Here is a 17,591-nt window from a genome sequence, read left to right as displayed (position 1 = left end):
GGTGAACAGGGGACAGAAATGACAATACAATGTTAATTTGAATGTTTTTTTTTCTCCATACACAAAAATGAGCCTGCACCCCCCCATTTGCACTTGAAGATGTAGTAACATGTACGTCAGAAAGCAAATCACAAAGTAATCATGCTTGTGAAAGAGAGAAGATGATGAAAGGAGGTAATTAAGGTTAAAATACTCTTCTTCGATATATGGTGAAGACATTGGGTCCTGCTTGGAGCAGTAGGAGTTAAGCAGGATAAGGACCAGCGCAGCCCATGATTAAGTGCCCACTAGCACAAAATGCGTAAGGCTATGTATTTATCTACTTTGTGGCCTAAATAAAGTTCTCAGTTCTGTTACAAGCCTGTTTGTTTGATCTGTGAGTGCCTGCTGTTTTCTTCTATCACTGGAGAAGCAAAGCTACTTTGGTATCAGCTCAGTGCAGGGCTAGGGAAGGGCAATTAGGTTGCACCATGCAGTACAGCCCAGTGCAACTGTCAGCCTTAATCTGTGCTCCGATGGGCGGCACAAAACCCAAGCAGCAGTCCACAGGAAGCACAGCCAGTGACCCCATATTGTTTTGACAGCTGCACTCATCTAGAAATAATGCAAAACGCTATTTAAGTGTATACATCATGACCCTGTGCTCTAGGAAGAAAACAATCTAATGACAGATGAGAAAGACGAAGCTTATGGAGCGCTCAAGGAGGATCCCAGTCACGTCCCCCCATCCGCAGGGTGCATTTTACAGATCTTCATGTTTGATTCTGTTAGAGCGCCTGGTAGGTGTTGGCTTGATCTTTGTGTTCTTTGCTTTCAGGGCTTCCTCCAAGAACTTAAAGGAGGAGTGGAAACTCTTCCAAGAGTCAACTCATGGCGCTCGGTTCCTGGGAGGAGGAAGGGTTAAAAAGAGGTGGTGAGGAAGCTGGGTCCCTTGCCAAGCCAAGTCTTTAACCCCCAATGAGCACTCTCCTATACAGTAAGCTCTTTTTAAGACTTCCTTTCCCTTCCTGCCTTTCCGAAGCTAATTCGAAGCTTTCTGGATAACAGGTTTCTGGATAACGGGTCCCATACTTGTGCTGCCGAACCTGCTCATGGAAGCGATGCAACAGAAGGCTAAACTGGCAGGAAATATTCATTGCTTTGGCACGTACATCAGAAAATATATGTAGTATTCCCACTGATTTAAAAAACCTTTGCTTTTGACTTTATTAAACTATTCTCAAACTTTTTTTCATAGATAAGTGTGAACTGTATGAGATATATAGTGCCTCCACATCAGAAGAAAAGACATCCTGCAGGATACTTTGCCATTTCAACTTTACAGGAATTTGAGAGGACAACGATTATTTCTCCAACAAATTTTCTATCCGGAAAAGGCCACAAAAAAGGGGTCAAAAAATGTGTAGAAATTTCTGCTGCATATCCCCAGTGCGTATGAGAGGTACAAATGAGCAGAAATAAAGGAGAGTCCCGTGGCTGCACAGTATATGTTTGGGGTGTGTTTAGAAATCTAGAATGTTATGCAGCTGTTCAGCAATACTGTCAAATGCACAGACACAAATGAATACCCCGTGCAAATAGCCCACGCACATACATTCTGCTCTTTCTCCACTCTCTAACTGCCACTTTTATACAGTAAATGACACATTGCGATAGAAACCATCACACACCATACGGCTATGTGTATGACTGCGCACACTACATGGCATCTGGTTTGTGAACACTACTCACCAGCAAATCAGAGCCGGGTTGTGTATGTCACAGTCTCATCTGCTAACAAGCTATTATTTCTCATCTCAGAAGGAGAATTCACTTTTTTTTTTCTTTTAGGTTTTTTCCCCCCCAAGTCCAGAGCTGCACTGGAGAATTTTGCTGATCTTTTTTTGTATTCGACTCAAGGCGCCTATAACTCCTTCTCTTCTGACAAAGCACATGGCCACTAAAGGAGTTAAATTATAAATGCATAAACTGGGAGAACTGGCATAACACTGAAAGAGAATCTCACCACCTGCTTCATCTGCCACAGCCAATTTATTCAAAGGGGGGATAGGTCATAGGTCTGCAAGGCATGTGTCTGAGCGCCTTAATCATCTGCAAACAGCACCCAGTCTGAGTGGTTTCAACGTGCTGCTAGAAATGCAGCCTTTAAGTTATTCATCTTGTGCACACAGAAATCACAGCTAATTTGCAGGAGCCCTTTATGAGAGCATGATGGCTGCTCAATGGGAGTTGGATGGGCACAATGACTGCTCGGCTCTTGCAGCGAGACCCACAAGATGCCCATCATGGGCTGCCTATGTCTCAGCAATGACTACTGAGAGAGAGAGATGAAATAGTACACACGATACACACGATGCATTACATCTCAATACAAATCGTTACATACTTTTCATACTTTAACACTGCTAACGTTAATTCTTTTTTTCCCATAATAGTAGGTCATTGCTATGGTTACCCTACAACGGTGCAACACTTCTCTTTCCCTTCAGCTATTCGCTCTGTCTTGGTAACCCCATCTGTTGCCTAGCAACGGTTTTGTGACAGTATCACAATCTGGTAAGAACAACAATGAAGATGTTACCGCAAGCCGAGTTGAGGTGAAGAGGGGAGAAATGTGGCCACAATGCACGGAAGAAGACAAAAATGACAATGGCACTGGTTCCTGTCTGCCCGTTACTTCTAACATAAAGGAATGAGATCATATTAAACAACGCTTTGCCGATATTTTCTATATTTAGATGATAAATATCAAATAGATAGCATGATGTGTATCCTTCACTCTCATTGCCTGTGCCCTATCACTCTGTGTTTGCTTTAGAAGATCTTTTCATTCAGATCAGGAGACCTAAGCTTGGCACAATAAGGGGGTTATTTACTAAACTCCGAATGCCAAAAGCCCGAAAAATTCGTTTTTTAGGATAAAAAATGAATTTTTAGTGGGAATTTTTTTTTTGCTATTTATTTTATACCCTGAGGATGGAAAAAGTCAGAATCTGAAAATCCGGCATCTCAGACCTGCCGAGGTTACATAAGTCAATGGGGAAGTTCCAAAGATTTTTTTGATCTGTGCTGGGTTTCGTGCAATAATCCGAAGATTTTGGGGTTTCAGGCAAAAATCAAAATCGGGTGGAAAATCCGAAAAATTCATATGATTCGTATTTTTCACGATTTTTTTTTTCCTGCAAACAAAATTTTCAAATAAAAAAAGTGTATTAATAAATAAGGAGGAGGACTTTGATAAATGGGCCTCTAGGTCCAAACCAACCATATAGTCATAAGAAAAGTTAAATAAGCCTTACAAAAAGACAGATCCACTTTCCTCTCCTTATACTTCCTTTAGTAAAATACAGATGTTAGTTAGTATTTAATGATTGTGTTTTAGTGTGTAAATGTCTTATCGCTTTAGAACAGGGATCCCCATCCTATTTTACCCGTGAGCCACATTCAGTTGTTAAAAGAGTTGGGGAGCAACAAAAGCATGAAAAAAGCCTATAGAAGGCTCTATTTGACAGTAGACCTGTTTTTTATGCAGCCAAAACTTGCCTCCAAGCCTGGAATTAAAGGAAATAAGCACTTCTTTGAGGCTAATTGGAGCAAAATCCAAGGGATTGGTGAGCAACATATTGCTCTCAAGCAATTGGTTGGGGATCACTACTTTAGAATATACACATTTATGGTTAACATACATATTTTGTGTGGTACAACTTTTCCATTCATTTTATACAGCACCAGATATGCAGTGGGGTGGATTAACAGGGAAAATCCTTCAGCATGTAAGCACCTTTGTGTGTGGTTTTCCTTTTACTGTTTATTCTATGTATAGGACCTGTTATCCAGAATGCTCGAGAGTTGGGGTTTTCCAGATAATGGATCTTTCTGTAATTTGGATCTTCATACCTACAGTCTACTATAAAATCATGTAAACATTCAATAAACCCAATAGGATGGTTTTGCTTCCAATAAAGATTAATTATATCTTAGTTGGGATCAAGTACAAGCTACTGTTTTATTATTACAGCGAAAAAGGAAATCATTTTCAAAAATTTGGATTATTTGGATAAAATGGAGTTCATGGGAGACGGCATTTCCATAATTCTGATCTCTATGGGTAACAGGTTTCCAGAAATCAAATCCCATAGCTGTAGTAATTTGCATTGCACAAAAATAAAAATATTACAGGGCCCTTTTTGTATTTGTTTATGCCATTTGCAACAAGAACAGAAAAATAGCCCCCTGCTCAATGAGCTGTACGGTGTGTTTAACATATTACACTGCACAAAAAAGCAACCTCTACTGGGAACTTCATCCACATTCATTTGGAAAACATGCCAAAAGGATTGACATAAAGCTGACTGTAGTGCCTGGACGACAAAATGCAGGGAGTTAATAAATCACAAACAGAAATATTCCACATATCTTACATTTTTAGTCCTTTCAGATTCACAGCACTTCAAGTCAAGGCAAATGCTCCATTGGAAACAGGAAAAAGCCGCATAAACAACAAAAGACAAATGTCAATCCCATCTTTCTTCCTACATGTGACATTTTCAACACTAGAGCACATCGAGCATTCCAACCCTCAGCCAAACAAAAAGTCCTGTTCCCATTATCCAAGGAGACATTTTAGTAGGTGAGAAGGTACTTCAGTTCTAATGGTCCTTAATCCACAGCCACTAAAGCTTCTAAATGTGGTGATGGCTTTGGAATAAAGACCAGTGGGAATAGCTCGGTGAAGACCAAGCCCTTCTTAGGGGTCACCAAACAACTTTAAATTGCTAATGATTTTCAGTCATTCCTGCCGAGAGCCAGATTTGAACTGGTGACCTTAAGGTGAGAGGCTACGTATCTCAGTGCCAATCTAGAACGTCCAAATCACTTAGTAATGTATTGATATGACAGAGCAAATTAAGTTAGAAACCATTTCATTTAATTGTTGAAAGCTTTTAAGAATTAAACAGAGATACAAGCCAACGCACAAGCAGGTCTACAAATATATTCAGCAGGATGGGGTAGATCTAAAATGAATCACTTATAATTACTGCAAATGTTACAAAGATAATGTGAATTGGAGGCTTTGCTAACAAAAATAATACATTTATAGTGTGAAATAGCACCAGATCCTCTGCTAGCCTTGTTTCTTACTGGCTCTGTCACTCATTTCTTCTCTCAGCCATTAAGATACAAAAGAAAGACAAAAGCTTTCCACCCTGCATTTACATTGATGTGCTGAGTACTGACCCTGTGTTTATTAGGGTGACCTTTAGGTGGTTTGCACTGATGAACATTTCTGCACAAAGAAAAGCGAAGGAGACGTGTCTTTGTTATTTTATGGACGGCGCTTACTGTTATGGGTCAAGTTTACCAGTCCTGTGATCATCAAGTTAATAACCTTCAAGCTGAAATCTTAACCTGCCGCTGCCCAGAAGAAATGCATTGCTTCTAACTCAAGGGAATGAGATTTCAGATTAATACACAGTGTTTATTTTTGTAGGTCAAAAAAGTGTGATCAGTAGCTGTTAGAATGTAATAGGCTGACAATTTAGACAAGGTAAGCACTGAAGGAAACACTCATTACACACACAACAATAATAATAAGGATTTAGTAACATCATATCAGGATCTTACACAGAAAATCATGTTACCAACAGAGTATCACAAATTCTTTATTAGCATATCTCTTTATTTAGTTGGACATGAGTATAGTGACAATGAACACTTGAGAGTCTGAGTTCCTTTGTGTGAACATTTGTCATATGCTCCCTTCTGTGTGTCCTTGTATCTGTCCCTAACACTCAGTAGGGCTTGTTGATGAATGCATGATAAATAAACGCAGTACTCTAAAACTAATGCAAAACACTAAGTGCAAAACAGAGTAAGTTCCCTGAGATTTGGGGGACTGAGTGAACCTAGTATAGGGTTTGCTGTGGGTTCCCATAAATAAATACATAAATATAAATATATATATATATATATATATATATATATATATATATATATATATATATATATATATATAAAACACTCTAACTGTTACTTGACACAGTCTAGAATTCATGTGAACAAAATGACTATGGACTGTTTAAAAAGGGGTACAGGATATAACTAGGTAGATCAGAATCAAAGCTGTGCAGATAGGAGAGGTTTCCAAAAGTGTTGCCATTTTCATATTAAACATTTATAAAATATGCTATTGGATAATGACACAGAACTAATGCAGGGGATTTATAGGCTGCAAGATTAGAATTTTCCTCGCTACATTATAAACTCTTTGATCGTCCTTTTATTACTGAAAAGCAGTGATACTTCTGTGTTCCAGCATTCCTCAAAGTCAGCTCACGCTTCCGCCTATAACAGCCCCCTTTTCGCATCGGGAGGAGCCCCCCTCTATTTGGATGCTGGCAGGTGTTATAAGAGAGGACCAAGGAGAGAGTTCTGGGCAGGCTAGGGAACCAAATGAGAACTAGAGAAACAGGGAACAAGGAACTTGGTCAAGGCACAGGCCGAGTTAATACCAAACAGGCAGAGCAGTACAAAATCAGGAGTCAAGAATGTAGTCAGGGTCTACATGTTTTCCTAATGGCATGTTTTCCTAATGAATGTGGATGAAGTTCCCAGTAGAGGTTGCTTTTTTGTATAGTGTAATATGTTAAGGGCACCAAACGGGGTCAGAACCAACAGCATCGCAGTACAGAAACAGGATCCAAGAGAATGGTCAATACACGGACTATAAATCAAATCCAGGAACTATTGAAAATAGACATACATCGGGCAAGGAACAATTTATAAATATTTGAATGTCGCGACAAGCGCAATGACGTCAGGCACAGGGCTCGCGTCAAAACCCGGATACATCATTTGTGCATCTGCAGCTTATAAAGGAGCGATGGGCATCCGCGCACCACTAGACCACCAGGTTTTGTTACACAATGTAATGCAACCTTTCCCTCACCATGTTCCTTTGTCAGGTGATGGATTCTGGAAGTTGAAGTCCCTCTGCTTTCTAGAGAATCTGTGAACCACCTACTATGAAAAACTGAGGGATTTGAAGTCCCAGAATCCATCACTTCTTAAAGGAACAATTTGAGGGAGGGGTTGCATTATACTGTGAGCCTAAGAGAAGTGAGGAACTGGTCCCAGCCAGGGAGCACACAGACAGACTATTATGGTTTCCTATGGAATCATGTGTGTGTGTGTGAGAGAGAGAGAAACAAGTACATTTACATAAGACGATATCAATAAACATGAGGAACACCATGGTTATTCTATACCAAAAATGTTGTAGAATTTTAGATAAAGGTATAGCATAACATATTTTTCCACCCCTTCAGGGACCTCTGTCTAGGTAATGAAGAGTGAGAGCTGTGTTCCTCCTAAAAAGCCAAAGGCACCAACATTACAATATCACTATTGTTCTTTAAAAACCAGCACTAGATATTTGAGAACAAATCCATATTCATGTGGCTTTCACAGCTAAATTTCCCAAACCCAGTGCTCTGACATCTACTGCACATTACACAGGTATTTCTCATTCTCGCTGCATTACATTAAGCAGGTAGAAATGGTTTGGCCCGCAGATTAACCTTAGGCTATGATGTCCTCATTGGTACTGCCCTTGACAACAGAACAAGGTTAATACAAAATGTTAAGATAATCCTGGTTTCTCACAAGATAGACAACTTTCTATATTCTCTTTATCTTCAGCCTATGCAACTAAACTGCCATCGCTTATTAAATAACGGAAATATAAACACATTTAGCACTTAGGTACAAGCATACATGCACTCAGTTTGACACATAGGGGTTATCAAAGGTCAAAGTGTAAATTCGAATTAAAAAAGTTTTGAGCGAAATTTTGTGTACTTTGACAAGGGAATAGTCCAAATTCGTGAATTTGAAAAAAAAATTGAAAATTTGAATTTTGAAATTTATCATGTACTGATTTGAGTTCGACAATTCACCATCTAAAACCTGCCGAATTGCTGTTTTAGCCTGTAGGGGACCTCCTAGAACCTACTTGGAGTCAATTGGTGGACTTTGAAAAATCTATGGATTTTTTTTTGGGAAAAACTTTGAATCGTAGGATTCGCATGTGCTATTACTTAGATTCGTACATTCGAATTTGATCGAAAATGGCCCTTTTCGGGCAAAAAAAAAATTTGGTTGGTATTTTTAAATTCGAATTTCAAAGTTTTTAAAATTTGAAATTCGACCCTTAAATCTGCTCCTTACAATTTCCATCTCATTTTCCACCCTTTCTCACCACCTCCTTCAGAAAAGGGTTTTGGCATGAATGAGGGGTGGCAGATCGAATGGGGTCAAGAGACTCAACAAGAGGATATTCTGCTAAGTAGGTAAATATTCTACAAATCTGCTCACTTGGGCAGACCCGTGCAAACCACAACCTAATCAGAACTTTTTGCCCAAAACCCCGACCCGACCACCTTGAGGATATTCAGTGGGTTCCCGAATCCATGCAGGACTCTACATTTGTTTGTATTTGAGTGAAATATTCCAATATTGTCAGTTTTTTTACAACACACATTAGCTGAGGCACCTTCTATTGGCTTTGAAGGGCTTGGGTATTGATGGATTCTATTTCTAACTACTTGTTTCAGTTAGCTACATACATATTTTGTTGTACCCATCTTATTTTTTTAATATTCATTACATTTTGATTAAAAGATTAATTTTAACTGTAAGGTGTATGGTATGGGTTGTTTCATTATTTCTGCAAACAAGAATACTTGCTATGAGGGGGTACTTGCATTTACATTTTTAACCAACATGGGACCCATTTCAATTCAACCCCTTAGTGCCAACTGGTACATATACAGTATTAAAGAGGTATCTAGTTTTTTCATAAATAGTAACAATGGTTAACGCACCAACATTATCAGGGGTGAGATGGTCATTCCCCAGACCTTTAGCTTAGGGGAGGTTAGAGGCACTTACTTTATTAAAGCACAGGCTGGCACAAACCGGACCATCACAGAGGAGTTGATGCAGTTAAAAAGTAAATTTATTTAAAGAAAAAAAAAAACATCTCAAAGAAGTAGCCTACTTTTTGAGTTGTTTTCCCAAAATGCAGCTGTAAAAGTCTTGTTGCAATTTATTTAAGGGGAGCATCTTCCTTTCTGTTTTATTTAGGACAATTGGCTTAGGGTTGATGATTGCCTCCCCTTTGTGTCTAGTGCACAAGAACATTGATGGCTACAGACAACAATACAAGAGAACCTTCTTCACCTTATCACATGATATATCTCATATATGTGGGCTCCAGCATTTAGGTAAAGCTCTAAGATACTGGTTTTCACAGATTTTCTCTTGGTGATTCCTAGGCTTTCTTCAATGGTACCATGGAGATACTTCAGCACTTAGAGACACCAGACTGCAGCAGGGTCAGGAGAAGCTTGGCCTCCATTTAAAATCCTTTTGGCACTAAGAATTTCATGGCACCAAAAGTCTAGGCTCACTTGCCCTCAAGCAAGCGGACACTCACCCAAGAGCAGTAACCAGACTACATGCACAACACCAGAATACCTAAACTCCAGGGGACTGGATCTGCACATGTTTGTAAATACTGCCCAAGTGCAACAAATGCCATTTTCCTGCATTTTGAGGTATAGAGACTGCATATAGATGAATCCATTTGCTCATCACTCTGATGTAAAGCAACATATTGCATCTGTACTCACTGTTTCAAGCAAAAAAAGATTCTGTTATTTGCTACACTGATACTCAGACCTATGAAGGCCAGCATGAAAAACAAAAGTAAAGCTGTAAAATATAAAATAATGTGATGATATCGCTCAACATAAAGAAGTCGGAACTTGTTACTCTGGTATGGCGTCTCTCTGGCTGCAGATGTCTCTAAGACCATGTAGATTCCTGCGACTGTAGCCACAAAACTAGCTTTTGTCTCTCTTATTGCAGCAAATAAATCTATTGCTACAAGGGACCCCTGAAACTTTTTTTTATTATTTTTTCCCACTGTTCAGGCAATAGAAGCAATAACATTGCTGCTTTTTGTCGATCCCTGATTTCTTGAGGGGATAAAATAAAGACATAAAGAATCTAAACAATCCCCCAAACAAGATGCCTTCCTCCGAGGGCTGTCTCTATAGCTTATTAGGCATCTCACTGTTCAACACACAAGTTGTCTTTTCGCTTGTCTCTGGAAACTCATAACAGGGGACAGACAGCAGCCCTACAGGAACAAAACTTGATATTAAATTATGTTGTTATCTTCACTCTTCCTATCTAATTCACTGATCATTTCTTTAGGAACACCTTCATAATCCTGCAGTGGACAGTCGTTATGGTAGTTACAGATACAGTTGATGTATATATACAGTGTATGTATATAGATATGTATGTATATATATATATATATATATATATATATATATATATATATATATATATAGAAAGAGAGAGAGAGAGAGAGAGAGAGAGAGAGAGAAGGTTGATATTGTAAGTAATATCTTACTCAATGTCAGTGGGAAGCTATATAAAAAATTCGAAGTATATAGGGGAAGCGATGTGCATTATTTGTCTACATTTTATCCTTGCAGCTTTCTTTGGAATGTTCTGGTGACACACCATGGTGAATGGTCATGGGCTACTACCCAGTTTAGGTAATAATAACACCTGTGTGCCAAACTGAATGTAAAGAAAAGTGATCCGGGACATTGTTGACAATGCAGTCCCTAATAAAAGCAAGAGATGAAGAATTCAAGTGCCAACCTATAACTCTTCCAGTATGTTATGTCCCTTCTGAACTAAGTCATTAATCCCCAAATCCTCATATATTCATATAAATCCGCATATTTCATCCAGAGGATGTGCACTGCATCTTAACCGTTGAGTGGCCAGATATTGCTGGACTACAACTCACAAAAAGCTTTTTGAAAATGTATTTGTATGGAGGGAATGTAAAACTGTATCTACAGTAAATAGTGGGATTCGGTTGACAGACTTAGCTTCAGAATACTGAATGTTTATTTTAGGAAAGACCCTATTGTAGCATATAAACGGAGTCAATATATTCTCATGGAAGCCAGGCTTATTGCAGGATTATTGCTAGTACAGGTATGGGATCGCTTATTCGGAAACCTATCATCTAGAAAGCTCTGAATTACAGAAAGACCATCTCCCAAATAATCCAGATTTTTTTTCCTTTTTCTCTGTAATAATAAAACAGTAACTTGAACACAACTAAGATATAATTAATCCTTACTGAAAGCAAAACCAGCCTATTGGGTTTATTTAACGTTTACATGATTTTCTAGTAGACTTAAGGTATGAAGAACCAAATTACAGAAAGGTCCATCGTCTGGAAAACCCCAGGTCCGGAGCATTCTGGATAATGGGTCCTATACTTGTAATAGGATATAAGTAATCTACCTTTGATGATTTCGAAAACTAAGATAATACATTTAGTTACTAAAGAAAAACTTAGCCACATGTTGCAGAATGACTTGGAGACATATGATAACATCTGGATGCTTTTTGCTTGCTGGTAATGGATCTCTTAATGAGAAATTAGGGGAGTATGTGGATAAGTTACTCCAACCAATAGTTGTGAATTTGGACTCTTATATAAAAGATAGTGGAGACGTTATTAACAAATTGCAGGATGTGATATGGAAAGATGACATGATATGGGTGACCTTAGATGTTACGGCTCTGTACTCGTCCATTGAGCATCATTTAGGACTACGGGCCCTTTACTTTTGGTTGGAATATTCAAACCTATATTCTAGAGAGCAAAATGAATTCATTATGGAGTCAGTACAATACCTTTTGAGTCATAACTATTTCATGTATGATGGGCAGTTCTATCTTCAGAGGTGTGGTACTGCAATGGGGGCGCGGTTTGCGCCCTCATATGCAAATTTATTCATGGGATGGATTGAAAAGTGCCACATCTTTGGCGATGGATCTGTTTGGAGTGGGCATATAGTACAATATTATAGATTTATCGATGACCTGATTGTTATCTGGAAAGGTGACATAGAACAAGTACATGATTTTGTAGCATTTTGCAATAATAATGATTGTGGTATACAGTTCACATACAAAGTGAATGATAAATGTATAGAATTCTTGGATGTTTTGTTCTTACAAGAGGATGGTAAAGTTAGGACAAAATGTCTATAGGAAGCCGATAAGTAGAAATTCTCTTTTACTACGAAGTAGTTGTCATCCAGAACCTCTTCTCGAGGGCATCCCGATTGGACAATTCCTCAGATTGAGGAGGATTTGCTCCACTTGGGATGCCTTCCAGAGTGCGGCAATGGATTTATGGGATCGATTAGCTATTCGGGGATACAGTATAGAAACTCTGAAAAAAGCATATGAACGTGCAGTACTTAGTGATCGGAAATCTCTGCTCAATGAGGCAGTAAAAGATAAACAACAACGAAAAAGACCAAATGTTACATATAGTAATAATAGTAAGAATAAAGTTTATTTTGTGACAGACTACAGTACAGAAGCAATAGATATAAAAAAGATACTATTGAAACATTGGCATATAATAAGCTCAGATCCAACATTAAAAGTAGACAGACCCTGGTTCACCTATAGGAAAACTAGATCTATTGCAAGCTATGTATCCCCAAGTATGCTCCCTGAGAAGTGTGAACAGAAAAAATCCACTTGGTTAAAGTATGTCGGAACATACAAATGTGGAGCAAGAGTTTGTAAAGCATGTAGTTATATAAATGTTTCAAAAAAATTTAGTAGTACGGTGACAGGAAAAGAATATGAGTGTAGAACATACATTAACTGTAAAACTACAAATGTTATATATTTAGCTACATGTAGTTTTGGATGCCAGTATGTTGGAAGAACTATGAGGAAAATGAAAGACAGAATTTTGGAACATTTGGCCTGTGTAGGGAGAAAGGATATATCATCCTCTATAGCTGATCATATTCTGAATGTACATAATGGAAATGACAGCTGCATATCCTTTCAAGGCATAGAGCATGTCCGATTAGATAAGAGGAAAGGTGATCTGGAGAAGCTAATGAATAAGAGAGAAGCATGGTGGATGTTTACTTTAGAAACGGAAAAGCCTTTGGGTCTCAATAAAGATTGTGAAATCAAATTTTATATTGAATAAGAGAAAAATAAGTAAATTTAAATTTAAATGGGATAACTTGTAACTTGTAATAGTGAGAGGTACTATGTAAGAGTGTATGTAAAGCATCCCTGCAATCAAAATATTACCCAGAACTGCATACATGGATCCACAATGTTTTTAGCATCCTTCTGTTCTTAAATGTTTTTATTAAAATTAAAATAGACTGTGGTAATAAATTGGTATAAGAACTAGGGTATATCCCTTTAAGGTAACGAGTGTGATATTTGTCTGTAATCAAGGTTAGCTATAAAGTTGTGTATTGTGTGAAAAAATGTATACTCTGAGGAAGTACCGTGAGGTACGAAACCGGTCAGTAGTAACGTTAATGTGCACTGTGTCAAGGCTGACATGCAAATAATATAACATTAAATAAAGAAGCTTTTATTATATCACGAAAAACGAGCCATGGAAATCCATTTTTGAAAGTTGTGAGGACGCTCTGTTGCCAGGGAGCTGGATTTTGGACACGTGATGGTCGGGAGCCAATTGGGGAGCTTCACACTGGTGAGAGAAGTGTTTTTATGCTTTGGCTAGTCCATGAGAATGACACTCTTCTGTTTTCAGCGCTACATGTGTAAAATTTATAGGCTAAGGAATATTGTATGTATGGAGAGGTCTATTTTTCTATTTGGCTCAGCCACTATTTAGGGTATTTTTTTTCCTTCTGTTGTTTGAATATTAATTCATATTGTTTTGTTACTGTATTTATTTATTTTTTTCTGTATGTTTAAAAACTTAATAAAACATTTTCGTTAAAAAAAGAAAATGTATTTGTACTGTTAAAGTGGACCTGTCACCCAGACATAAAAATCTGTATAATAAAAGTCCATATCAAATTAAACATGAAATCCAAATTCTTTTTTTTATTAATGTATTCATAGCTGTTTAAAACTCGTTTAAAAATCTCAGCTATCAATCAAATATTGCCTGACCCTCCTCTATGCCTTAGGCAATTACTTTCACTTTCCATTCAGCACTTCCTAAATGTCAGGATCTAGGGGTCTTTGTAGATAACACGTTGTCTAATTCTGGGCAGTGTCATTCTGTGGCTACTAAAGCAAATAAAGTTCTGTCTTGCATAAAAAAGGGCATTAACTCAAGGGATGAAAACATAATTATGCCTCTTTAGAAGGTCCCTGGTGAGGCCTCATCTGGAGTATGCAGTGCAGTTTTGGACTCCAGTCCTTAAGGGGGATATAAATGAGCTGGAGAGAGTGCAGAGACTAAGTGCAACTAAACTGATTAGAGGGACGGAAGACTTAAATTATGAGGGGAGACTGTCAAGGTTGGGGTTGTTTTCTCTGGAAAAAAGGTGCTTGCGAGGGGACATGATTACACTTTACAAGTACATTAGAGGACATTATAGACAAATGGCAGGGGACCTTTTTACCCATAAAGAGGATCACGTACCAGAGGCCTCCCCTTTAGACTAGAAGAAAAGAACTTTCATTTGAAGCAACGTAGGGGGTTCTTCACAGTCAGGACAGTGAGGTTGTGGAATGCACTGCCGGGTGATGTTGTGATGCTGATTCAGTTAATGCCTTTAAGAATGGCTTGGATGATTTCTTAGACAGACATAATATCAAAGGCTATTGTGATACTAAACTCTATAGTTAGTATAGGTATGGGTATATAGAATTTTAATTAAAAGTAGGGAGGGGTATGTGTATGGATGCTGGGTTTTCATTTGGAGGGGTTGAACTTGATGGACTTTGTCTTTTTTCAACCCAATTTAACTATGTAACTATGTAACTATGTAACTGCTCTCCCCACATTCCCCCTCTTTATTTACCATTTAATTGTGTAGCCAGGGCATGGGGATGGACATCAGGTCCCCCATTCTTATGCACAAACAAGACTTTGAGATGATTTCGAGATGAGATGATGCAAGGCTTGCCTTAATAACAGTGTCCACAATATGGCTCCTGTCTGCTTGCTATAATCATGAATTCCCAGAATGAAGGAAACAAGATTCAAATGCTTTATACAGTGTAATTAAAGTTTATTTTGCTTGACTAATGTGATAAAATAGAATTTGGAATATTTTTTACGGGTGACAAGTCCCCTTTAAAGGAGAAGGAAAGCTCCAAGACAGTTTATTGCCAACAGATTAGCCACAATAGTGCAAGCTAGAACGTTATATTTATTCTGCAGAATGCTTTACCATACCTGAGTAAACCGCTCTAGACACTGTCTCTGTTTGTTTAGGATAGAAGCTGCCATATAAGCTTGGTGTGACATCACTTCCTGCCTGAGTCTCTCCCTGCTCACTTACAGCTCTGAGCTCAGATTACAGCAGGGATGGGAGGAGGGAGGGGGAAAGGAGCAAACTGAGCATGCTCAAGCCCTGCCCTGGAGGTTTATGCTGAAAACAGGAAGTCTTATACAGAAGTCCATGTGTACACAATAAAAGGAAAGACAGAGGACTCAGAGCAGCATTACTTTGAGGGTTTACTGGTGTATTTATATAGACCTTTCTGATAAAGCTTACTTAATTTAAGCCTTTCCTTCTCCTTTAAGGATGATGGATATATGCTGCTAAACACCTTTAGTAGAACCCCAGAATTCAACACAATAACCTACAAGAGACAACAGGAAAGACATCGGCAGGTGCACTGGAGGTTATGACTGCACACGTTGTACCTTACATGTAGTAGTTATATCAGGACCCACTATCAAAGCTTGAGAATACTGAGAAATTCATTCTCTATTCTGTGGTGAATTTATGAAACAGAAACAACAATGGAAGTTTGTACTTCTAAGTTTTGCTTAATAACACATACTTTAAAAATGCTTGCTTTCAGCATTCAAGCCCTAATCAAATGCAGTCAACCATTTTACAAGTCTAACAAAAGAAACTGAATAAATTACTACTCTACCACACAAACACATTCTCACTCGCGGTTTAAATATTTAACTTCTGTCGTTGTGCGCCTATTACATCAATAACTTGTTAGATTTTTTCTTTTATTCTTAGACATAAGTATTTTCTTCATCTTGTATACAAGGGATTTTATTCTGCTTCATTACATACAAAAGAAAATGCGGTATAGCCACAGGCTACCAAGTATCAAACAAGCCAGAAAGTGCAGAATATTAATTTTGTATTATTTTTATATTTCTTGTGCAGATATAAAGCTTGGAAGCCAAGCTTGCGTTAATAAATGTGTTATTCATGGTACGTCCCATGTCTCTTGGTTTCTTCCTCTGATTGCTTGCCATAAACTTACTCTTATATTAAACTGGAGATTCTTTATAGGAAGACAGAGGCAAAGGTGGTGCAGCAGGGAACGGTCCTGCAGTGCTTTTCAGCAGTGGCCAGAAAAACATGAACAAAACAGACAATTTGATTTGAGATCTTGACCAATCCCAGGACTTTTTTTCTCTTTTCCTTAGAAGTCACAAGCATCCGTTTCTTTATTATGTGATATATATATAGAAAGAACTTTTGCTAACAGGAACTAAAATCAAAAGAGAGTTTTTCTAAGGATATGGCCACTAAAATTTTAATATGCAAATAAGGTTTCAGAATTATCCAAATACCTTGGGGAGGATTCAAAATTTGGCTGAATTTAATCAAAACGAATGGATTTAGTACATCCCTAGTCCTTAACACGCATTCCAAATACTTCAGCTGTTTGTGCAACCTGTTGTGCAATGTGTTGCTTAGCCCCTAGCAGAAGGGAAGTCACTAACTTCCAAGTTCCATAAATAATGCAGACTGTATTCACTCTGTCACCTGGGCAATGCAATGTAAATTTGATCTGATGAGCCGTGCTGCTTATATTGGGAACATCAAAACTTGGGCTTTAGGTCTACAGAATCAAGACCAAAATATACAGGCTGAAAATTCCTTGCATGTCACTTTCGTATTGTATTTTGAGTGGGCAGGAAATGACATCTGGATAAGGGCCAGGGCTGAGGGGCCAGTATATATACTGTATATATTTTGCTTTTCATGGTAACTACTGGACACATTTATCAAAGCCAACCTGTTTAAATTTCTTAGAATCCCCCATATGTACTTAAACGCACTAAGTTTGCCTAGGCAGAGTAAACCATAGTAACTAATAAGATGTTTGCTATTAAAGGAGAAACAAACCTTTAATAAAAGAAACCCTACCCTACATGCTGCCCCCGGGCAAATGCAAATTCTGTCCAGTGTAGTTCACGGGCGCCATTTTCTTCTCTTCGTTAATCTTCGGAATGAGGCGGCAAAGTGGCGCATGCGCAGTTGGAGCAATTTTCTGTTTTGTGCCAAAAATTGCCGAATCGCTGGTCTCATTCTGAAGATTATCGAAGCACCTGAAGATGACGCAAGTGAACTCTGCTGGACAGAATCTGCACAGAGGGGTAAGTAAAGAGTAAGGGGCATATACCCGGGGGGACAGCTAGGCTGGGGGAAGGGGGGTCTATGTAGGGTAGGGGGGTAGGGTTT

At 38.4% G+C, this 17,591-nt stretch overlaps 1 pseudogene; it reads right to left on the bottom strand.

Moving 5' to 3' along the window:
* Window positions 1–325: 325 nt before the first annotated feature.
* LOC108705294 overlaps window positions 326–17,591 on the bottom strand; it is a 225,650-nt pseudogene continuing 208,384 nt past the window's right edge.

The sequence above is a fragment of the Xenopus laevis genome, chromosome 1S (assembly GCF_017654675.1).
Source record: "Xenopus laevis strain J_2021 chromosome 1S, Xenopus_laevis_v10.1, whole genome shotgun sequence".
In the NCBI taxonomy this organism is placed as follows: domain Eukaryota; kingdom Metazoa; phylum Chordata; class Amphibia; order Anura; family Pipidae; genus Xenopus; species Xenopus laevis.
The sequence above is the reverse complement of the archived record's forward strand: the minus strand, read 5'-3'. Positions and strand labels throughout refer to the sequence as shown.